Consider the following 24,902-nt stretch of genomic DNA (forward strand, 5'->3'; position numbering starts at 1 on the left):
TTAGAATGTGCAGAAATGGATAAATTGAAGATAAAGATAAATTAAAGATAAAAGAGAAAGAAGATTCAGTATATTTTAAAACATGGGATAACTTCTATCAATGGCTAGAAAAATGAGTTAGAGAGAAAGGAATGTGATATGTAACTTTGAATATATATTAGCAAGAAGACTATCAAGCCATGTTAATTCACATATTGTTGATGATAATTAACTATTGTCTATTATTTTTTGTTAAACACATGAACCCCAATATTATGCTATTTGCTAAATATTGAGAATGTTATTTGAAAAAATCCTAATCCCAACCCCAACCCTAATCCTAACCCAAATCCCAACCCCAATCCTGACCTATATACACATATAGTATATATAAAAAAAAACTCAACTGTTTCTGGTTTCTAATCTACAGAGAGACCATGACTCCTGAGGTACCCCACAAAGGGGAGCCTAGCACTATGTCTCCCACCCAGCCAAAGCAATTGGGAGGAAAATCACCATAAAATGGGGCCACCATCGCCAAACCTCAGAGACACTCTAGAAAGACATTGTAGTTAATAGAATAGAAAGCCACTAAGAAATCAAGAAGTGCAATATTGATTGCACAACTTCCATCCCTGATCCACCAAGGCCATTAACAAACATGACCAAGCAAGAGAGATGATATACCAAACCGAGGAGAAAAAACATGTGATGTACAAATTCTATAAAAACCTTTATAAAAATGACGTAAAGATTAGTGAAGCAAGAATACTACGAAGCAAGAATCTTACGAACGCTGAACTGCCAAAGGTCCCGGAAAAATACCAAAATATATTAAATGAAGATATAACACTCCAGGAAATTATGGAAAAGATTAAAAAACAAAAAAAGCAATAAAACACCAGGCCCTGATGGATTACCATTGGAAATATATAAAAACCTTCAAGAACTTCTGGGCCCAACTTTATTGGATGTATTTAACGAAGTACTAAAAGTAGCAAAGACCTCAAATTCATGAAAAGAAGCAATCATTACACTAATACCTAAAGAAAATTCTGATTTAACTCTCATAAAAAACTATTTTATTTATTAAATAAATTTTATTAAATACAGATTATAAGATTTTTATGATAATTGTTGGAATATTCATGAGCAGGAAGAGTCATGTGGTAACTCAGTCAGCCAATGTGAAAAAAGTGCTACTGAGTCTGTGCAAAAAGGTATTGAGTTAGAAGCTGGATTTTTTATTCAGTCTCAGGTCCGTCTCTGTATCTCTCTGTAAGATGTCTTCATTGAGCTATGTTCCTAAAAAGAAGAATGTATGGTATTGTAAATATTTTGATATGAATAAAAAAAGGTTATTTTGAATCAGCTAAACGCAGTCAATTGTAAAAGCTTCTGATTTATTTTTCACCATCAGAGAAATTAAAATTCTCTAACAGGTTATGGGCCCAGAGCTTACTAAGGACTGCATTGTCATTTAAAGCTGGAAGAAATTGCCTGTGTTTAGAAAGTATAAGACCAAGGCAGAATTAGCAGAATGGCTGCAATGGAATTTAAGGAAAGCTCTGTGCCTCGTTTAGGCCAGAAGAATTACATTGTGTGGGCTGCTAAAATGGAATGTTTGCTCAAGGCTAAAGAGCTGTGGTATATCGTAGAAAACCCATCACAAGTGTTTGCAGCTGCTGATCACAAGAGTCATGATCAAGCAATGGCTTATCTCACCTTGAATTTAGATGATGAACAATTTCTAAATGTTGCAAATTTAAAGACGGCAAAGGAGATTTGGTTGAAGTTGAGAGCTGTGCACATTAATGTTTCTGCATGAATATAGTGCAATTGTCAAGAAAACTTTACAGGGCCTGTTTGCAACCAGGTGAATCTGTGGAACAGCATTTAAATAAAATGCAAAGTTTATTTTTGGACTTAGAACAATGTGGGATTAAATTCCCTGAGTCCCAGAAGGTTTTATTGGTGTTGAACAGTTTAGATAAAACCTGGGACACAGTTTCTGCGATTTTTTTTTTATTGAAATTTTTTTATAAACATTTTACAATAAAATCCCTCCCCACCTCTCTCCCTCCCCCCTCCCATTAACCCTCCCCCTTCCCAGAGCTGAATACAGAGCTAAAAACAACAAAAAAGAACATAAATTAAATGAACATCAAACAATTATACATAAATCCTAAAAAGCTTTTAAAGTCCTTTAACTCCATTACAATAAAATCAACAAATCTAAACATAACAACTTTATACAATAAGTTATTCAAAAGCTAAATAATACTTTCTAATCCCATATTTGTTCTGAACAAAATTTACCCATCTTTTCCATACAGAGTTATATCTCTCTTGTGAATGGTCTTTCAGATAAGCCGATATTTTTGCCATTTCTGATAAATAAGAAACTTTAAAAAATCATTCCTCTAAGGTAGGCAAGGAGTCTTTTCTCCAATATTGCCCAATCAATAACCTTGCTGCTGTAATAAAATTCAACATTAAAATAATCTCTTTGCTATCACAATCTTCAATAATACCTAACAAAAATAATTGTGGTGTAAATTTTATCCTTCTATTAAAAATTTTTTGAATATTCCACCAAATCTTAATCCAAAAAGCCTTTATATTTCTACAAGACCACCAAATATGATAATAAGTTGCATCCATACAACCACATCTCCAACATTTGGGCTGTAAATTAGAGTACATACAAGACATCTTTTGTGAATCAAGGTGCCATCTATAAAACATTTTGTAAAAAATTGCTTGTAAATTTTGAGCTTGGGTAAACTTAACATTCCTAACCCAAATTATCTCCCATGTATCTAGTAAAATCGGCTCTTCAAAATTTTGAGCCCACTTAACCATACAATCCTTAACTAATTCTGTTTCTGAGTCCAGTTCCACCAAGACATTGTAAACTCTTTTTATATGGGCTTGATTTTGATCTCTAATTTGTTTCACCAAATTAACATCTTCTGCAATAAAACCCGTTTTTTGATCTATACTCCATCTTTCTAATAACTGCTATACTGAAACCAAGAATAAATAATGTTTTCTTGCAATAAATCCTCCATCGATTTTAATTGCCACTTATTCCCTTCCCACTTAGTCAATTGCTTATAAGAAATCCTATCCATTTTCACCCCTTTCCTTATCCCTTCTATCCTTTAAATATTCTCTAAGTTTCAATACATTCACTTCATGTCTAAATAAATTTTCATTCAACCTCCATGATCTCCTTTCCTCCTTTTCAGGAGTTAGTTCCAACCATACAGGGCTATGGTCAATAAGTGTCCTTGGAAAATTTTTTACATTTTTAACACTCAAGTATAAATCCGTGGTAATAAAAAAAATCAATTCTTGAAAACGATTGGTGTCTATCAGAAAAAAAAGTAAAGATCCTATCATCTATGTTACGCTCCCACCAAATATCTATCAATTCCAAATCTCCTTTCAGTTCAAAAAAAGCCTTTGGTAATTTAGCTTGCTTGAAGAAAGTGGAAGATCCTTTCTTATCTTTATGTGTCCAAAACACCATTCCAATCTCCCATCAAAATCACAGATTTATAATCCAATAAGATCAATTTTTGATGTAAAAACTTATAAAACTGTTCTTGTTGTTGATTAGGGGCATACAAACCCACTACAAGCAATTTCTTTCCATATAACATCACTTCAATCATAACATATCTTCCTTGAGAATCTGAATCTATTAATTTAGCTGACACATTTTTCTTAACATAGATAACAACACCCCCTTTTTTCTCTGGAGCGGAAGATGCAAAATGAGAGCCCAATTGGGCATTTATCAAATATTTTTGATCCTTCAAAGTAATATGAGTTTCCTGTAGACAAACAATGTCATTATTATGTTGCTTCAAATAGTGAAATACTTTCTTCCGTTTCTGAGGAGAATTTAGGCCATTAACATTCCAGGTCAGGAACTTTGCCATCTCCTCCAGCTGCAAGCCTGAAGAAGACTGCTTGAAGATCTAACATCGAGGATCGAATCGAAGATCTCTTAGGTCTTGCTCCTCCCACAGGCTCAGAAACTGATTCTTGAGTAGACTCTTTTATATCCATCTCATATTGCTCTTTTTCTCTTCGTCTATGGGCTGCTCGGGTCATTCTCTGCTCTTTCACCTCAACAGACTGCTGCACAGCCTGTAATTTTCCAGCTTTCATTAAAGCAGCATTTTCAACCAGTTGTTCTCCCTCTTTCACTTCATGAACTTTGAAGCGTAAGGGTGGTGGTGAGCGTGCTCCCAAGACCGACATATAAAACTCTTTAGCCTTTGCAACTGTGTTAAGTCTATAACGTGTCCCCGCTTGGCTCACCACAATTCCAGTTGGAATATCCCATCTGAATGGAATCTGCTGCTTTTTAAGCTCCTCTGATAAAAAGGCAAAATCCTTCCTTCTTCTTAAAATTTTAGATGGAATCTCCTTTAAAATTATCACATCCTGAGCAGCAATCTGAAATCTCTGATTATAAAATGCTTGTATCACTTCATTACGTAGAGATCTTTTTCCAAAATAAACCACCACATCTCTTGGTAGATTTCTCTGCTTTGCAATCCAAGAATTAACTCTAAATATTTTCTCTATTTCCCTCAATATCTCCTCTGGTTCCCTCTCAAGTATCACAGCAATATCATTTGCCACCACCTCCCTCAAATTCTCTTGCATGTTTTCCCTCAAGCCTCCGATTCTCAAAGTGAACTCCATCTCTCTATACTGAGACATAAGAATTTCATCCTGTGAAGTCTCCACTGTTTTTTCGACATTTTTGACACGGTCTTCTAATAAATCCACTTTATCAACAACATCCTCAATATGATTATCCAGCTTTTCAACAACAGAGGCGAGTCCTTGCAAAGCCATTACTATGTCCTCCCTCATAACTCTATTTCTCTCTTCCAAAAGTTCCTTCATTTCTTCTCTAATTTGACAAACAATATTCCCCATAACATCTTGAATGTCTTTTACCGTGAGTGTTGGTATCGGCAGAGAGGGTGGTGGTGATTTAGCTTTGGGTTGTTGCACTGTAAGTATTGCCGGAGAGGAAGCCACCTTAGGCACTGCAGAAGTTGCTTGATGCTTTGAAGCCATTTTAGAAAAAACTTTTCTCCAAAAAAAAGTCTAAAAGACCAGAAAAAAAAGCAGAAAAAAAGAACAAAAAGCCTCTTATAATTAAATGTAAAAAAGAGGAAATTATAATTACCCTTCTTGTGTAACCACTAAAAATTCAAGAGTTCAATCAGAAAAAGTTACATGAGAAGAGAAAGCAACTCATCGCCATTTTATTTCCCCCTTATAACAAGAACAAAAGAAAAACAAATTAAGCTATAAATCCGTTCCCCTGATCAGCTCTGTCCACATTCAAAGTGACTCACCAATTAACATAAGTAGCAGAGGTGGGAGCTGCGTCTTGCTTCATCCCCCGCCAAAAAAGGGGACAAAGGCGTCTGAGTTGCGGAGTTTGCCTAGGACTCCATGGGAGCTCACCCTTCAATCCCGAAAAAAACCCTTGGAATCTTAGTGGCTCTACCACTATCCACAAGGCAAAAAACCTCACTTCTCTTCCTTTGCCCGGGAGAGAAGCTTGAAGCCATGGAACAGCTGATGTTCACTATCCTGGCGGCTTTAACATGATCTCAGGCGGACAGCTACAATGTAGCCGCCATCGGCACAGAACGACACCACCGGAAGCTCCCAGTTTCTGCGATATTTGAGTGTAAAGAAGAGCAAGACTTAAATTTTGAGGCTTTAAAGGAAAGTTTGCTTAATGAAGAAGAAAAGCAACATTTTAGGAACAGCCACGAGGAGGTGAAATTCCTGAGGAGGGGATCCAGACTGCAAGTCTCTGGAGAAGAAACAAGCAGATGGGACCAAATTGCATCAAAAGAGATTTTGCAAGAGAGAGCTCAGCAAGAAAAGAATTGCTACATTTGTGGAGCAAACACACATCTGAAAAGGAACTGTTTGCAGAGGAACAATTTGCAGAGGACATTTGTGCAAGCAAAAAAGACTGATTTGCAAAAGGAACATTTTGGTGTTGCAAAAGTTTGCTATAGCAACAACACAGACAAGTGGCTAATAGATAGCGGGGCAAATCAAACAATTGTTAATGACTCTGAATTATTTTGCAGGTTTGTTCCAGTAGCACAAGAAGCTGTGGCTTTGGCAAATGGCCAGAAAGCAAAAGTCATTGAAAGAGGCGATGTAAAAATTCCATATTTGGAATCAAAGTTTACCAATGTGCTTTGTGTACCTGAGATGGAACATAATTTGTTAAGTGTGTCTAATTTAGACAAACAAGGTTTTGAGACCATTTTTGTAAATGTGGTATCTCATCCAAAGGAATAGGAATATTTGTGCAGAAGGCATAAAGGAAGATAATCTATATGTATTGCAGGGACAAAAGGTTCAATGTTCCCATATATTTAAGAATGTTGCAGAGCATGATTCGTGTGTTCATCTTCTACATAGAAGACTTGGCCATGCAAGCTTTAAAGTTTTGCAGCAAATGCAAGAGTTTGCAGAAGGGCTAAATTAGAAGGGATGCAAAACGTATTTGGACTGTGCAGAATGCAAAGCATCAAAGTCAAAGGCATACCCAGTTAGTAAATATAGCACAAGACAAATAAAAAGAGCTCTAGAGCTGGCCCATGCAGATCTGGTGAGACCTATGCAAGCTAGTTTGGGAGGAGCAAAATATGCACTGGTAATAGCAGGTATTCGTTTTGCTATTTGCTTAGAGCAAAGACAGAGGTGCTACAACAATTCAAACAGTGGGTAAGTTTTGTAGAGAGAAGGTACAGACAACAAGTGTGTCAGTTGCAAACTGACAGAGGTACTGAAGTTATGTCAACTAAATTCCAACAATGGTTGGGGCAGTTGGGGATAAGACACAGACGTACAAATCCTTACACAGCAGCAGAGAACGGTGTAGCTGAAAGAAGGAATGGTGTTTTGAAAACAATGAAAGATTCATTATTAGAGGATTCTGGTATGAGCAGGTCATATTCGGGAGAAGCCATATTGACTGCCAATTATATAGTTAACAGGCTGTGGAGTTCCTCCATTAATAATACTCCATATGCCATTCTATATGGAAAAAAAGCCATTACTGGCACATTTGAGAATTTTTGGAAGTACTGCATGGGTACATATTCTGAAGGCAATCAGAAGAAAGGGACAGCAAAAGGCAAGAACGCTCAGGTTTGTGGGCTATGAGCCAGGGTCAAAAGGATATAGCTTTAGCGATGGAAGTAAAAGAATTGTAATTCCAAGGTCTGCTAATTTTGCAGAACAAAACTGAGACAGAATTAATGCAAATTATGGGTATGTCTCACTTAATGACGGTGATCTATTTAATGACAATAACTCATCTACTGATGGAAAAATGATTACTGAAGATGTCAATGTTCAGGGAGGAGAGGCTGAACAAGACATGAAACCAGAAAGACTTGAGACACAGGAGCAGTTATTACCACATAGGTCAGAGCGATGTAACAAAGGAATTCTGCCTGACAGGTATTCTGCCAGCAAGGTAAAGGTTTGCAATGTGTGGTATGAGTCAAGAAGTTATAAAAAAGTGTTGGCATTACCAAAAGCTGAACAAGAAAGATGGAAGGAGGCTTGGATAAAGAGATGGAATCCATGGGAGAACATGAAGTATTTAAATCAGTGACTTTGCCACAGGGAACCAAAGCTGTGGGTTGTAAGTGGGTATATAAGAAAAAGGTATTGCCAAATAATGATGTACAGTATAAGGCCAGGTTAGTGGCACAAGATTTTTCACAATTAAAGAATGTGCACTACGATGAAGTATTTGCACCAACTGTGAAAAGTGAGAGTATAAGATTAGCACTGGCGTTGGCAGCGGCATATAAACATAAAATCTGGCATTTTGATATCACAACTGCATTCTCAATGCTGAGTTAGAGGAAGAAATTTATATGATTCAAGCACCACGGTATGAAATTGCAAAACCTAACATGGTGTATAAATTAAACAAGGCTATTTATGGGCTGAAGCAGTCAGCCAGAAACTGGAATATCTGTTTAGATACTGCTTTAAAGGGTCTTGGATTTAAAAGTTGCAAAGCTGATAATTGTATATATACTGGACAGTTACAAGGAAGGAATTGTCTACTGTTATCATTTGTGGATGATCTTTGCTTCATCGCAAAGGATGCATCACAAGTCAAGGAATTTGCTGATAAATTAGGAAATAAATTCAAATTAAAGTATTTAGGAGAAATAAAAAATTATCTCGGTGTAAAGATACAGAAAAATGAAAAAGGTGGTTATATTCTCAGTCAAAGGAGAAAAATTGAGCAGTTATTGGAAAAATATAATATGAAAGATTGCAATACTGCTCCCACACCCATGAGTGCAGATTTTTATAATAGTTTAAGTGTGGACAAAGGTGAAACCTGTGATCAAGAGATATAGCACTCAGCAATAGGGAGTTTGTTATATCTATCACAGTGGTCCAGACCAGACACAGCTTGCGCAGTAAGCATTTTGAGTCGTTTTACTGCTGCACCTACAAAGTTACATTGGATGGGTATAAAAAGGGTTCTCAAGTATTTAAAGGGAACTATAAATTTGGGTTTTCAAATACAGATTACTGAGGAATTGAAATTAAAGTGTTATGTCGATAGTGACTATGCAAATGACATAAACACAAGGAAATCAAATTCTGGGATTATAATATTGTTTGGAGGGACTCTGATTGGATGGAAGTCCAGAAAACAAACAACTGTTGCTATTTCAACAGCGGAAGCAGAGTTTATTGCTTTATCTGAATTGTGTTCTGAAGTAACATGGTATGTACAGTTGTTGCAAGATTTAAATATTAATGTAAAAGAATCTGTAAAGGTATTTGAAGACAATGCTGCCTGTATAAAAATGGCAACTGGTGACAGGGTGAAGAACAGAAGTAAACATGTAGACATTAAGTATTGTAATGTCAGGGAAGCTGTAAAAGGAAAATTGATTAGTTTACATCATTGTTCTTCTGAGGATAATTTGGCAGACATGATGACTAAACCACTATGTGTGTTCATTATGGAGAATGTATTAAGTCAATAGGTCTGATGTCTCTTCCTGTCATGAAGGGAGAAGTGTTGGAATATTCATGAGCAGGAAGAGTCATGTGGTAACTCAATCAGCCAATGTGAAGAAAGTGCTATTGAGTCTGTGCAAAAGGGTATTGAGTTAGGAGCTGGATTTCCAGTCTCAGGTTTGTCTCTGTATCTCTCTGTAAGAAGTCTTCATTGAGCTATGTTGCTGTAAAGAAGAATGTATGGTATTGTAAATATTTTGATATGAATAAAAAAAGGTTATTTTGAATCAGCTAAATGCAGTCAACTGTGAGAGTTTCTGATTTATTTTTCACCAACAGAGAAATTAAAATTCTCTAACAATAATAATGGCAGAAAGATTAAAAAGATACTTAGCTGAATTTATCCATACTGATCAAAACGGTTTTCTGCCCAAAAGGCAAATAAGATATAATGTCAGGATTATATTAGATATGCTAGAATATTATGAATCACACAATGAAAAACAAATGGCACTGTTTTTTGACGATGCACAGAAAGCATTTGATAATGTTAGATGGGAATTTATGTTGACCCAACTTAAATATATGGAATTTGGGGAAAGATTCATAAACATGTTCCAAGCAATTTATTGTAATCAAGAAGCAAAAGTAATTATGAATGGAGAATTAACAAAAAGTTTTCAGATACAAAAAGGTACAGGACAAGGCTGCCCGCTATCAGCATTATTATTTGTACTTTCATTAGAAGTTTTAACAAGAATAATTCAAGAAGATAAACTGATTAAAGGTTTAGAAACTAAGAAAGAGGTATTCAAATTACAGGTGATCTAGTATTTATTTTGGAGGAACCTTTAGAGTCTGGCTTAAGATTATTACAGGTCCTGGAAAACTATGGAGATGTAGCGGGGTTGAAGATTAACAAAGAAAAAACAAAAATGTTAGTTAAGAATATGACCAAACCACAAGAGAATGAGCTAGCAGAAAAAATTAACATTCAAATAGCTAAAAAAGTAAGATACTTAAGGATTCAATTGACAGCAAGATGCATCACACTTAAAAGAGAAAATTATGATAAACTAATAGATCAAATCTCTGTAGACTTAGACAGATAGAAAAACCTACAGCTTCCTTTTTTGGGGAGAATTGCGACAATTAAAATGAATGTGCTACCCAAACTACTTTTCCTATTCCAATGTATACCGATTAAATTAGGCAAAAATTTCCTTGAAAATTTAAACAAAATTATATCCAAATTTATTTGGCAAGGGAGGAAACAGAGAATTAAATTCAAGTTATTGCAGGATGCAAAGGAAAGAGGAGGATTCGGTCTCCCAAATTGGGAAAAATATTACCAGGCAGCAACACTTGCTTGGTTAAAGGAATGGATACATTTAAGGAATAGGAGATTGCTAGCACTAGAAGGTCATGTCATGCAGACAGGTGGCATGCGATACTATGGGATGGGAAATACAAGGCACACCAGTATTTCCAGAAACATTATATTAGATGAGCACTACTAGATGTGTGGATTAAAATTAAAAAACCTAATTACATGAAAATACCCAATTGGATTTCAACACTGAAGATTTTTTTGCACCCAAAATTTATGAACCTGGGAAAGGTAATTACACATAAAAACATTATAGATGAGACCGGAGAATTGAAAACAAGAGGGGAACTATTAGAAGATGGCATAGAGTTGGAATGGTGAGCATACTTGCAAATATGATCACGATACAGAAAAGATAAAAAAGAACCTGGGATTAACTAACTAAACAACTAAACAACAGAACTAAACAAAATTATGCTAGGAACTGAAGACAAAATTATAAGAAAGATTTACCAATATTTATTAGAACAAAGTATGCCAGAACAGAACAGGTAAAAGATGCAATGTTAATTTGGAATAAAAACTTCAGCTACAATATCGAGTTAGATTACTAGCAACTGCTATGGGACAGGAATAGGAGATTAACATTAGCTACTACTTACAAAGAAAATTTATACAAGATGTTTTATAGGTGGCAGCTCCCCCCTATAAGACTAGCAAAAATAGACAAAAAATCTTCACCATTATGTTGGAAATGTAGGAAAATACCAGGGACTTATTATTATATGTGGTGGGAATGTTCAGAAGCTCAAAAATTTTGGCACTTGATAAAGAATTGGTTAGAAGAGATATTATCATTAAAAATTGAAATAAAACCAGAACTCTTTTTATTAGGGATCACTATGGATAAATTCAGCAAATTTATATTTAATTCTGCACATTTTAACCGCAGCAAGATTAACATATGTTCAAAATTGGAAAAGAAAAGAACCCCCCCACACACACACACCAAGAAGAAATACTAAACAAAATTCTATCCTGTGAGGAAATGGACAGACTGACATTAGAACTCAAAAATAAAACAGAAACAGAGTACTTTGAAATTTGGAATAAAGTGTATAATTGGTTGGATTTAAAGAGGTACGCTGGGACAAAGGCTGATGATTAAATAGATAACCTAGAAATTCTTATTTTAATATTTGTTAAATCAGATAGAATCAAAAGTTATTTAACTAGGATGTACTTTATTGAAAGAATGCACACCGTGTAACAATGTAATAACTTAATGTAAGGTAATATTAATAGTATCGTTTAAACAGGGAAGTTGTATCATGTCCAATGTGTCTTTTTTGTCTTTAATTGTATTATGTTTAATGTGTCTTTTGTTTTTTAATTGTATATTCAATAAAATTTTGTAAAAAAAAAAAAGAAGTGCAATATTGATTGCACAACTTCCATCCCTGATCCACCAAAGGCCATTAACAAGCATGACCAAGGCTGCCTGCATATTGAATTCTGGCCTGAAACTTGGTTGAAAGGGGTCTAGATTCGTCTGGACCCTTCCTAACAACTTTCTGTAAAAAGAGAAAGTTGGAGACACTGGCCAATCCACTGCATGGACCCAGCCATGGATCTCCTCCCTGGCCACCTAATAATACAGGAACAATCCTAGGTGCAACAAACCAGTGACCAAACTAAGGGCACAGAGAACCCTCTCCACTTCTTCAGGAGTTGCTGACTCAAACTCATTCCAGACCCTACCACTAGACTTATTTTCTTGACAACCCTGTGAAGTAAGCTGGACTGAGAGGGACGAGTATTTCCAGTCTCACATCTCCCTATCCACAGCTCACACTATTCTATAATTCAATAATTCTATAGACAAATTTGGAAACAGGAGCATTTATATCTCAGTACCTGTTGCATTCACACATTGAGCCTACCCAGGTCAATGACAGAACTGGTGGACCATTTGCATAGTCACAGTAAGTGCTAACTCTGGTTTCTTTAGATTTTCTTGAGGGAGAGTAGCTTTTGCAAACCCAGCCTTTTGCTAAGTCTATAGTTCAATATGATGCACAGACACAAAAGAGGGTTAATTGTATGACTAAGTTAAATATCTCCTAGGAATGCATCTCTCCTTTGAAAGGTGAACAAGGAAACAAATCAGATATTTCTAATTCATGCACACCTGAATCCAAACCACACAATTTTATCGGACATAAATGGTCTGTGTGCATACGCGCATAACTCTCACCTTTTTGTTTAAAAAAATTTGCCCTTTTTTCAGAGCCAAGCCCTCACGCACTCTGCACCACGAGCCCAGCAGCCTTTCCCCGAGGTGGGATGGGGGGGGGGGGTTCCGAGCTTTATCTCCCCGCGCGTCTTTTCACGTTCCCGCTGCACCAGAGAAAGCAACGCCCCGCCGAATCAAACGTTCGCGCAGGATCCGCGATCTCCCCTGGTGAGCGGCTCTGCAACGCAGCGCCCGCGGGATATCTTGAACGTTTCCGGAAAGCGAGCGCTTCCTCGTGAGTAACGCAGCGGAGCCGGCCGGGCAGCCGCAGCTCCGAACACTCCCGCCGCCGGCTCTTCCTGCCGCAGGTCCGGCGCTCCTATTCCCGAAGCAGGGCCGAAGCCCCTCTTGGCACTCACCCACCGATGGCTCAGACACTCTTGGCTAGCCTCAGCTCTCCGCGCGCAGCAGCTGAGCAACAGCTCAGCAGCGCGCGCTCTGCTCGTCCCCGGGCGACTCCTTAGAGAGTGCCTGTCCCGCGGTGAGCGCGCCTGGGAAAAACGGGGGTGGGATGTGGCCGGGCGGAACTACCCCCGCCAAGCCGGTGCCGTCTGGATCGGGGCACGAGCTCAGTCGGGGGAGCTGCTGCGAAACTCTGGCGCCAACTCCACCGTCGCTCGCGCAACAGCCGGGAGGAGCCAGTCTGGGCAGCCCGAGTCGGTCCCGGGAGGCGCTGGGACAGCGCGCACAAAGAGGCAGGGACTCTGCCGCAAGCAGCGGGCTCGAGGGCCGTTCCAGGCTGTGCCCCGCGGTGGCTGAGCGGCTGGGTTGCAGTTCCGGGAAATTCAGCGAGCAAGGAGGTTCCCAAGTGCGGGAGAACCCAGCTGGCAAAGCAGGGTGCTACTTTGGCGCGCAAAGCAGGGCTGGGACTGAGTGTGAAGCCCTAATTAAACTACAGCTTGATGAGATGCCGTTGGTCACTCCTCCCCACCATCCCCAGTGAGGAGGCTGAAACCACAGGTGATCCTCTTCCCTTGGTTCTATTCAAACAATCCCCATTAATAGGAGAAGCAGCACTTTTGCTGCTTCTCTGTATGCATCTCAGTGTGAGGTCTTGCCTCCGCTGTTCCCTCAAGAAAGTAGAATACTTGAAGTGTGCAACATTTCAATAGGACCTTTTATTGAGAGAAAGTGATTGCAGAGAAGACAGGCAGGATCTGAAGTTCCTGTGCATAAGCATCAGGTTAAACCCCATTGTTCAGAACCATTCCCAACTGCCCAATCCATGGAGACCCAATCCAGAAGTGAGAAGATGTTGTGGGAACTCCGAGTGGAGAAGGTGATAAGTTGTTCTCAAGAGCCGCAACCTGGTTCTTCAGAGATTTAGAATAGAATAGAACTGAAAGGGACCTTGGAGGTCTTCTAGTCCAGCCTACTGCTCAAGCAGGAGAACCTATCATTTCAGACAAGTGACTGTCTAGTCTCTTCTTAAAAATCCCTAGTGATGCAGTGCCCACAATTTCTGAAGGCAAGCTGTTCCACTGGTTAATTGTCCTCACTATTGGAAAGTTTCTCCTTAATTCCAGGCTGCTTCTCACTTTCATCAGTTTCCAACGATTGTTTCTTGTCCTGCCCTCTGATGCTTTGGAGCAGACATGTCAAACACAAGGCCTGGGGGCGCAAATGGGGCCTGTGAAGTGCTTTCATGTGGTCCACGAAGCCATCCTGGGAACAGTGAGGGAACGCCCCCTGCTGCCTTGGCTCTGGCCCAGGCCAGCCAGGCGCTAATATACAATTTTGTGGTGGCCATCTATGCTGAAACGTATTAAGTCTTAGCCCCACAAGGCCGTCTGGAAACAGTGAGGAACCAGCCCCTGCTGCGTCGCCTCCCCCCCCCCCGGGTGCATGCTGGGGAGGTGTCACCCATTGCAACCTGGTGATGTGGTTCCGGCTAATGAAACATTCCAAAAACTTCCAGGCATTTATTTTCCTAAAAGTCTTTTATTGTTCCAAAATGTTGGCACAGGCACAACGGAGGGATGGTAGGATCTAAGTTCTCTTCCTCTGAGCAGTTAAATTATCAGCACGTTCCCTCCCTAAATTAGCCGTCATATCTCACATTATCCAATTAGTGTGAAGGTCAAATGTTTTCTTCCTCTTTCTTTCCCGGGCTTTACCCCCAACGCCCCTTCTGCTCTTTATTAACCCCATAGTTACCAGACAATTCTGCATATTGTCAAAAGCAAGAATATACAATATTTGCAGTGTTGACATCCGGCCCCCCTTATAAGAAGGACGGATCCTGTAAAGTAAACAAAAGCATATGTTAAGGGTTATCTTTCGGTTTGTTGGGGTGTTTCATATGAAACCTTTTGACCAATCTGTCAGCTTTCACTTCACTGGATTTCACCCAGGTGGCTTCAGACAATGGGTATCCCTTCCATTGGATTAGGTACTGCAATTTCCCTTTAAAAATTCTAGAATCAAGAATACATTTTACTTCATAGTGGGTCTGCCCTGCAACTGTGGGGGGCCCAGGTGCTTTCTTCGGGGGAGGTCTTAAAGTGGAGCCCCGATAAGGCTTCAACAAGCTACAATGGAAAACTGGGTGAATTTTCCCTAGGGAGTTTTAGTTTTACTGTGACCGGGTTGATGATCTTTACTATGGGGAAAGGCCCCAAGAATTTTGGTCCCAATTTCTTGCTGGGCAATTTGAGGCGTAGATATTTAGTTGACAGATAGACCTTTTCCCCAACTTGGAATGTTCTTTGGGGAGCCTCTTTTTATCAGCCTGCTTTTTATAGGTTTCAAAAGTCTTTTTTAAAGCAGTTTTTGTGTTTTTCCAAACTTCTTCCCACCCTCTCACCTACTGATCAAGTGTCTGGGAAGCGGAGGGCAACTGAGGATATTCAGGTATTGAGTTAAATTCTTTCCCTGTGGCTACTTTGAAAGGCGTGTAGCTGCTGTGCACAGAATTATTGTACGCCACCTCCGCAAAAGGGAGGAAATCAGTCCAGTTCGTCTGTTGGTAAGAAAAGTAGCATCTAAGATATTGCTCCACCATTTTGTTAGCGGTTTCTGCGGCCCCATTTGTGGCCGGATGAAAAGCAGATGATAACCCTTGAGATGATCCAATCAATGTAAGGAAATTTCTCCAAAACTTTGCTGTGAATTGCACCCCCCTGTCTGAAATTATTCGCTTAGGGGCGCCATGCAGCCTGTAGATATGTTTCAGGAACAATTTGGCCAGTCGTTGGGCAGATGGGAATCCTTTGCAGGCGATGAAATGAGCCTGTTTCAAGAACAAGTCTATTACAGTCCAGATGACAGTATTTCCCCTACTTTCAGGTAGGTCTACTAAAAAGTCCATAGCTATTTCTTCCCAGGGTTGAGAAGGGTCTGCCATGGGTTGCAGTAACCCAGGAGTTTTCCCCAGGATTCTTTTCATTGTGGCACATACAGTACAACTTTTTACATAGCTTTCCACATCCTTTTTCAGCCCCGGCCACCAGAATTGCCGGCGGGTGAGGTGTAGGGTTTTCAAATATCCAAAGTGTCCAGCCTGCTTTACATTGTGGCTGTATTTGAGAGCATTAAGACGGAGCACTTCTGGCAAATATAGCTTCCCCCCTTTGTAAGCCAGGCCATCCCTGCATGTTAGGGAGGCTTGATTATCTTTGAACCATTGGTCAGTGAGGAGCTCTCGTTTTATTTTCTTCACTCCAGGGTCATCAGGATTGGGGGACCCTGCAAGGTGTAAGTTGAGCGGCAGTTTGTGGATTGGGGATAATTGCCTCGTTAACCTCCTCTCGTTCGCTTTTGTACTGGGGTAACCGGGATAGCGCATCAGCTAGGAAGTTTTTTCCTCCTGGTATGTACTTAAGAGTGAAGTTGAAGCGGTTAAACTATTGTGCCTACCATACTTGCTTTGCGGACAATTTGCGGGGAGTTTTCAATGCCTCTAGGTTTTTGTGATCTGTCCATACCTCAAATGGCACCTTGCTCCCTTCTAGATAGTGTCACCAGTTCAATAGCGCCCATATAATCGCGAAGGCCTCTTTCTCGCAGATTGCCCATCTTCGCTCGCTCTCAGTGAATTTCTTAGAGGTGTAGGTGCAGGGTTGCAGGATCCCATTTTTGTTCTTTTGTAGTAACACCACTCCAACCGCCACATCGCTGGCATCAGCTTGAATCACAAAGGGTTCCCCTGGGCAGGGGTGCTTTAGAAACGGTTCAGCGGCAAATAGTCTCTTTAAATTCTCAAAAGCTGTTTGACAGCTCATTGTCCATGCTAGTGGTTGGCCCGGTCGTGGCTTCCCTCCTCCTTTGCCTGTTTTGAGTAGTTCTGTAAGAGTTAGGGCAATCTTGGCAAAAGAAGGGATGAATTGACGATAAAAGTTGGCAAAACCCAGAAAGCTCTGGAGCTGTTTGCGAGTCCTTGGGGGCTGCCATTCAATTATAGTTTTCACCTTGGCTGGATCCATTTCAATACCCTCATTGGAAATTCGGTAGCCAAGGTAGTCTAACTGCTCAGAGGAAGAGAACTTAGATCCTACCATGATGATGTGGTTCCGGCTAATGAAACATTCCAAAGAACTTCCAGGCATTTATTTTCCTAAAAGTCTTTTATTGTTACAAAATGTCGGCACAGGCACAGCGGAGGGATAGTAGGATCTAAGTTCTCTTCCTCTGAGCAGTTAAATTATCAGCATGTTCCCTCCCTAAATTAGCCGTCATATCTCACATTATCCAATTAGTGTGAAGGTCAAATGTTTTCTTCCTCTTTCTTTCCCGGGCTTTATCCCCAACGCCCCTTCTGCTCTTTATTAACCCCATAGTTACCAGACAATTCTGCATATTGTCAAAAGCAAGAATATACAATATTTGCAGCGTTGAACCTGGCTAAGGAGAGCAAGTACAGCAGCAGCAGCCTTGAGGAGGAGGTAAGTGCAGCTGGGTGCCCCCTTGGGGAAATGGGGCTGGGCTTGGTGCTGCAGGTGCTCGAGGACAAGGCTGGGTGTTTGACTTCTGCTTCCCGGGGCTCTGGGCAGCCCGCGCCACCATCCAACCCCCCCCCCGCATGGCCTGAGAGGAACATTGAGGCTCCTCCAGTGGACCATGCCTTGGCACTTGCCCTGGTCCTACCCCCTTCTGCCAGAGACCCTCAGATCTGTCCCGCTCCTACTCAGGCCCCCACAGGCATCCTTGATGCAAATGATGTAGAGCTGGCCATGCCCACCCAGTAGGCCACATTCACTCCATCTACGCCCACCCAGTAGGCTACACCCACCCTGGCAACACCCATTCGGCCCCCAAGGGCAACCGCAGTGCTGATGCGGCCCTCAATGAAATTGAGTTTGACACCCCTGCTTTGGAGAATAATTTGACCCCCTCCTCTTTGTGGCAGCCCCTCAAATACTGGAGTACTGCTATCATGTCACCCCTATTTCTTCTTTTCTTTAGACTAGCCAAACCGAAGTCCTGCAGCCATTCTTCATATGTTTTAATCTCCAGGTCTTTGATCATCTTAGTTGCTCTTCTCTGAATTTTTTCCAAAGTCTCAACATCTTTTTTGTAGTATGATGTAATTTGTAATTAGTTGCAGTATTCCAGGTGTGGTCTTAGTAGGGTTTTATAAAGCGATACTAATACTTCGCATGATCTTGATTCTTATGCCTCTGTTTATACAACCCAGGATTGTATTAGCTTTTTTAGCTGCTGCTGCACATTGCTGACTCATATTCAAGTGATTGCCCACTAGGACTCCAAGGTCCCTCTCACAGTTATTGTTTTTGAGCCAGGTCTCGCCTAATCTGTATTTATACCTTTGATTTTTCCTACCTAATTGTATAACTTTGCTTTTCTCCACATTAAAGTTCATTTTGTTGGATAGGGCCCATTATTCAAGTTTGTCAAAATCTTTTTGGATCCTGAACTTGTCTTCTGGGGTATTGGCTATTCTTGCCAGTTTAGTGTCATCTGCAAATTTGATGAGTTCTCCTTCTATTCCCTCATCTAAGTCATTTATGAAGATATTGAAGAGTACTGGGCCTAATACGCAGCCATGTGGTACCCCACTGCTTACTTCTCTCCATGTGGATGTAGTACATTGAGGACTACTCATTGAGTATGGTTTGTCAGCCAGCTACAACGCCATCTGGTGATGATGTTGTCTATTCCGCCTCTTTCTAGCTTAGAAGTAGGTTGTGGTCTACTTTGTCAAATGCCTTCCTGAAATCTATACTACATCAATGGCATTTCATTGGCCTACTAATTTAGTCACTTTATCAAAGAATATAATAAGATTGGTTTGGCATGATCTGTTTTTAACAAACCCGTGCTGGCTACTAGTTATAACTTTGTTTGCTTCTAGTTGTTCGCAGATCTGTTTTTTGATTATCTTTTCCAGGATCTTCCCAGGTATTGATGTTAGGCTGATTGGTCTGTAGTTTCCTGGGTCTGTTTTTTTTTCCTTTCCTGAAGATGGGAACCATGTCAGCCCTTTTCCAGTCCTCAGGTACTTCCCTGGTGCTCCAGGATTTTTGAAAGTTATGGTGCAATGATTGTAAGATAACATCTGCCAGCTCCTTTCTGAACTCTGGGATGTAATCTGTCAAGTCCTGGTAATTTATATTTGTCAAGGTCAGATAGGTATTCTCTTACCATTTTCTTGCTTACTTTATTTTTTTTCTAGTTTGTCTTTTACAGTAGTTTTTTTGGTATGTTGGACTATAATTTCTTTTTGTGTGAAGACTGATGCAAAGAATGAGTTAAGCAGCTCTGCTTTCTCCGTACTGTTTATTATTTCATTGCCATCTTCTCTTTAGTGGACCTACAGTTTCCCTGACTTTTTTCTTGTTATTAATATGTTGAAGGAAACTTTTTTTAAATTGTCCTTGATTTCTGTTGCAAGTCTTTGTTCATTCTGAGCTTTTGCTTTCCTGACTTTGTCTTTGTATGTTCTGGCTGTTTGCTGATATCAGTCTTAGTTATGTGTCCTTCTTTCCACTTTTTGTACTTGTTCTTTTTGTCTTTCAGTTTGTTTGAGAGATCTTTGTGAAGCCATGCTGGTTTCTTCTTGAATTTCTTGTTTTTTTTTTCAGTGGTATTGTGCTGGACTGGGCTTTTATGACTGTATTTTTCAGAGTTTCCCATGCTTCTTGAGTTGTTTTCCTCTTTAGGCTTTTCATCTATGGAATCCTTGTTGTTTTCACGCACCACAACCTTGGTTCTCCAGAAATGAGACTGTCAAACTACAAAGCCTACTGCCTTTAAGACCACAGAGTGCTTCTAAATTGCTAACAAAGGGGGGAGGAAGGAAAGAGAGCTTTGGATCTACAGGTGTTCTTTATCAATGTGAGACTCTAAGCTGCTGAAGAATTGTTTTGGGGAACTAAAGTTTGTTCTCATACAGTAATAATTACTAGAAGATGTATTGGACAAGGTGACCTGTACTGTCAGAGAGGGGTGGAAAAAGTTTCATTCTTTTAAGTAACTGCTTCCCTCCTTAGAGCTAGCTTCCCTTTGACCCTACCAGTTTGATTCTGCTCAATAAAAGTAATCATTAGAAGTTTGTAGTGGCTCTGATGTTTTGCTTAGTTGGGCTTTTCAGCCAGGGGTTGACAGAGACAAAGCAGATTGCCCAAAGCTCATCCCTCCTTCCCCCAGTTCCCAGAAAGATGCATCAAAGCGAGCGAGGAACAAAGCAAAATAGAAAAGCCCCGAGGTTCTCCCCTCCCTCCAGAATGGCAGTGTCCAGATAGGGATCTATGCCCAACTGAGGAGATAAATAAGTCAAAGTCATTTGATTCCTGGAAGTGAAGGAAGTCACCAAAGAATGTCAGTCCAAGATCTAGAGAGAACTTGTACAAACTCTTCAGATAGGACAATTAAGCATTTTCCAGCAGCTCCTAAAGCACAGAAATACTGTAGAATTAAGGCAGAACCGGGATTCACATCTTCTGAGCTCCTGAGATGGTTGAAATTTGAAGCATGCCTTCACAAAATAGCTGAAAAATGGTAACCCTTGCAGAATCCCTTTGAAAAGGAGGAGGGAGCTGAAGATGGTGATTTCTTTTCAACACACAACCCCCCCCATTTATGTATATGTTTTGAAATATAGAAAAATGATAAAGCTAGAGCACTTATGACTTTAGCCAGGTATCAAAGAATGTGAAAATCTTTCTGTTGAGTCCTTGGCGCAAAGCAGACACGAGAAGCAGTTGGAGTTCTCAATTTTCTTTATTCTGCGTTCAGCTTACAAGTAGATGGCTTCGAGAGTTCCCAAACGCTCGCAGCCTCTTATATAGGCAACTCCCGGGTAATTGTGTTACTTTTCCCGTGCCAGCACCCGCGCATGCGCATGGCGCTGGCGACAGCCTGTCTGGTCCCGGGCAGCTTTGCACTTGCCCGGGACTGCCTGCAAATGCCCGAGCCGTTTGCAAGGCTCGGGACATAACACCCCTTTCCCCCGGGCTAAAACTATTACCAACATATAATCATTTACTCTATACAATGTTCCGTTCCCCAGGGCTCCCACTGTTTGCTGGCTTTTGCCTTGCCAGCAATGTTATATAATCCTCTAGGTACTTAGGAGATTTCTTTGCTCTCTGTGACCTTCTCAGCTCTGGGTTACTAGCAGGAGTTCCCTGACTGGAGGGAGATGTGAGCCTGTTCTCCTTATTTTGTCTTGGTGCCTTCCAAGGGCTGTGCCCTGATGCCTGGCCTGCTTGCTCGCCCACCGGGCTCGTCAGGCCAGGGCTTCTGTCACTTTGTGACCTGGTTGACCTGCCTCGCTGTAGACCCTCGGGCCCCTTGAAGTGATAGCCACTGCTGGGCGTCTCTGTTGAACCTCCTAGGTCCGTCCAAGACCTGTCAGGAGGCTGTCCATTCCCTGAACCTCGTTCTGTGTCCGGGCTTGTGTGGGTTTCTGTACTTTCCCAAAACTCAGTTACTCCCTGATTTGGGCTAGAGGTGTTGTAGTCGGGACTTGGTTCCTCGACCACCTCCCTGTATGTTTGACCCCCTGTAGGATTTGGGGTAAGGTCAGGCCAACTTTGGGGATTGTGTGCCAGCTCTCTTGCAGAGAATGATTTGTTGGGATGCCCCCGGGTATCCTCCGTGACTGGAGTGCTGTGTGATGTGTGTGGAAAGTGAGTATGCCCCCGGGGTGACTCCCTGGCTGGAGTAGGCGTGAGTGCCTGTTGTGTGGGTAAGCTCCATGAATTCCTTTTCGGAGCACTTGCGGAAGCTTGAAATGGGCCGTCGGTGGCTCCATCAGTGGAGATGGGCAGCAACTCGTGCCCTTCCCTTTGCTCCAAAGGGTCCCCCTCCCCCCCTGGAAAAAACCCAGGAGTCTCATCTGAAAGGTCCCGCCTAGGGCGGAGTTGGTCGATGTGCCGACGCAGGACACGACCGTTGTCCAGGGCTACCTCGTAGGAGAGAGGACCTGTGACCCTGGAAATAGAAGCGGGGACCCATGTATGACCAGGCCCGTAATTGCGAGCCCAAACCGGGGCACCCACAAGTAGTTGTCTAGGTGCCCTAGGATGTGAGGTAGATGAAGGCAGTCTGTCCGGATGCAACCGGTCAAGTTTAGTAGTAAGTTGACGCCCCCAACGAAGTTCAGCTGGGCTTCTCCCTGTAGAAGTGGACGGTGTGGTGCGATAAGAAAGGAGAAAGTCAGCCAACCTGTGATGCAGTCCCCGTAGGTGAGTCTTTTCAATGCGTCCTTTGTGATGCGCACCATACGTTCAGCCATACCGTTGGTGGACGGGTGGAAGGGTGCAGACGTGGCATGACGAATCATGTTTGCCTGTAAGAAAGCTTGGAATTCGGAGGAAGTGAATTGAGGGCCGTTGTCGGACACAATGACATCTGGCAGCCCGTGTGCAGCAAAAATCCCCCTCAGTACCTGAATAGTCTTTGCAGTGGTGGTGGATGAGACAGGTACAACCTCAAGCCATTTCGAATGGCTGTCAACAAGGACCAAGAAGAACTGGCCCTGAAAGGGTCCAGCGTAGTCAATGTGCACCCTAGACCATGGGGACTGTGTTTCCTCCCATCTATGCACGGGAGCTTGGGGCATCTCTGGGCGAGATCGTTGGCACAGGTGGCATGCATGCACCTTAGCCTCAATATCTTTATCTAAACCAGGCCACCACAAGTGGCTGCGCGCAAGAGCCTTCATACGAACAATGCCAGGATGACCCTCGTGGAGGGATTCTAAGACCCTAGTCCTCATTGAGGTGGGAATGACAACTCTGTTTCCCCAAAGCAGACAACCCTGAGAAAGGGACAGCTCGTTCCTTTTGGACCAGAAACTCTGAAACTCAGGACTAGGGCAGTGCTCAGGCCAACCAGACAAAACCCAGGAACGGACACGTGAAAGTGTGTGATCTGTACCTGTTTCAGCGGCAACATCCCTGGCACTAAGAGGGAGCTCGGGCAAGGCTTGGATTGATAGAATGTTGACAGCTGGCACAGGGTCAGCTTCTACTACTGGCAGAGGCAATCTACTGAGGCCATCAGCATGGCCCATTTCTTTTCTAGGCTTGTGGAGTAAAGAAAAATCATATGCGGACAAAAAAATAGACCACCTAAGCATTCTAGGGGAAATGATTTGGGGAGTCTGCTTACATGTGGTAAACAGTCCCAGCAGAGGCTTATGGTCAGTGAAGACCGTGAAGTGCCTGCCATATAGAAAGTCATGGAATTTTTTAATTCCAGCAACAACAGCCAGAGCCTCCCTGTCTATCTGAGCGTAGTTGCACTCAGCAGAAGACAATGTTCTGGAGTAATATGCAACAGGAACCTGAGTTCCATCAGACCTGAGGTGGCTCAGGACAGCTCCAACCCCGTAAGGGGACGCATCACAAGCGATGCACACAGGAAGGGACTCGTTGAAATGTGCAAGTACACTGTTAGAAGTGAGCAAAGCCTTGACTTTGTTAAAACAACCTCATGCGTTTGTGACCACTGCCACACTGCTTGCTTGTCTAGTAGCCTGTGAAGAGGCTCAGCTACACTAGCTTTTTGTGGAAGAAAAGAATTGTAGAAATTCAGGAGGCCCAGGAAGGCCTGAAGTTCGGCCTTGGACTTTGGCCTAGGTGCTTCTAAAATAGCAGTTAGTTTGGATTCAGCAGGGTGAATCCCAGCAGCATCAATTTTGAACCCCAGAAATTCAGTAGAAGGCACCCCAATCTTGCATTTGTCTTTTTTGAGCTTGAGGCCTGATTTCCTGAATCTTAACAGAACAGCCCTTAGCCTTTCAGCTAGAATGTGTGTGGAGTCTCCTGCAATTAAGACATCATCAAAGTAGGGGCAAACCCCTGGTATACCTCGTAGTGTGTTTTCCATTACGCTTTGGAAGATCCCAGGAGCGACATTCACTCCAAACTGTAGCCTTTTTACTTTAAAGGCCTCTCTGTGGGTCACAATAGTCTGAGCTATAGCAGCAGCATCATCAACAGGCAGCTGTTGATATGCTTGAGCTAGGTCAAGCTTTGCAAAAACACGCCCCCCCTTGAGAGAGGCCAGGATATGACTGACCACAGGAACAGGATAGGCATGTTGCTGCAATGCCTTATTAGAGTGCATTTGTAATCAGCACAAATGCGAATGTCCCCATTTGCCTTTAGAGGCGTGACAATGGGGGTCTCCCAAGGGCTGGAATCAACAGGTTCTAGAATTCCCTGTTGGATCAGTTTGTCTAACTCAGTGTCAATTTTACTCTTTAAAGCAAAAGGGACCCTTCTTGCTTTAATTCTAATGGGAGTGACAGTGGGGTCTAGCTTTAAGGACACAGGGGTCCTTTGAATGTGCCCAGCTGGGGGCTGAAAACATCTGCAAATTCTTTGCAGACTTCCTGTAGGTCGAGTGTTTGTAAGCTGTTGAGTCCTGTGACGTGTATCCCCAGGGCCTCAAACCAATCGAGTCCTATGAGACTCGTTCGTTCACCCCCTACTACTAATAAGTCTAGTGGACCTTCAAAACTCTTGTATTGCACGTTAAGGGTGGCCTCCCCCTTAACACACACTCTTGAATTTTGAAAATCTGTTAACACAATGTCAGAAGGCCTTAACTTGGCCTGAGTTCCACTACCGGAACAAATCTTCCTAAATGTATGCAAGGAGATGATTGAAAAGGCAGACCCTGTGTCTAGTTCCATAGATAATGGAACCCCTTGTAGCTTCACCTCGAGTGACAGCTTTTTCTTAATGGGCTTGTGTGTGCCTGTCCTAAGGATGCTTCTTCGCGAAGCGCAAAACCCTACCCTAT

At 41.7% G+C, this 24,902-nt stretch overlaps 1 protein-coding gene across 19 annotated transcripts in view; it reads right to left on the minus strand.

Annotated features, from left to right (window-relative positions):
• Positions 1-13,510, minus strand: part of PROM1 (prominin 1) — a 261,692-nt gene extending 248,182 nt beyond the window's left edge. For 11 of the 19 annotated variants that reach the window (XM_039326564.1, XM_039326558.1, XM_039326556.1 and 8 more), the window contains exon 1: positions 12,645-13,509. The gene's annotated coding sequence lies outside the window, so the exon portion shown is untranslated. Of the gene's footprint in view, positions 1-12,644 lie in introns of all 19 variants that reach the window. The other 8 variants (XM_039326559.1, XM_039326565.1, XM_039326557.1 and 5 more) reach the window with 3 other exon arrangements.
• Positions 13,511-24,902: the final 11,392 nt, after the last annotated feature.

The sequence above is a fragment of the Crotalus tigris genome, unplaced genomic scaffold, assembly GCF_016545835.1.
Source record: "Crotalus tigris isolate CLP2741 ecotype Arizona unplaced genomic scaffold, ASM1654583v1 scf7180000024341.3516292, whole genome shotgun sequence".
Taxonomy (NCBI): domain Eukaryota; kingdom Metazoa; phylum Chordata; class Lepidosauria; order Squamata; family Viperidae; genus Crotalus; species Crotalus tigris.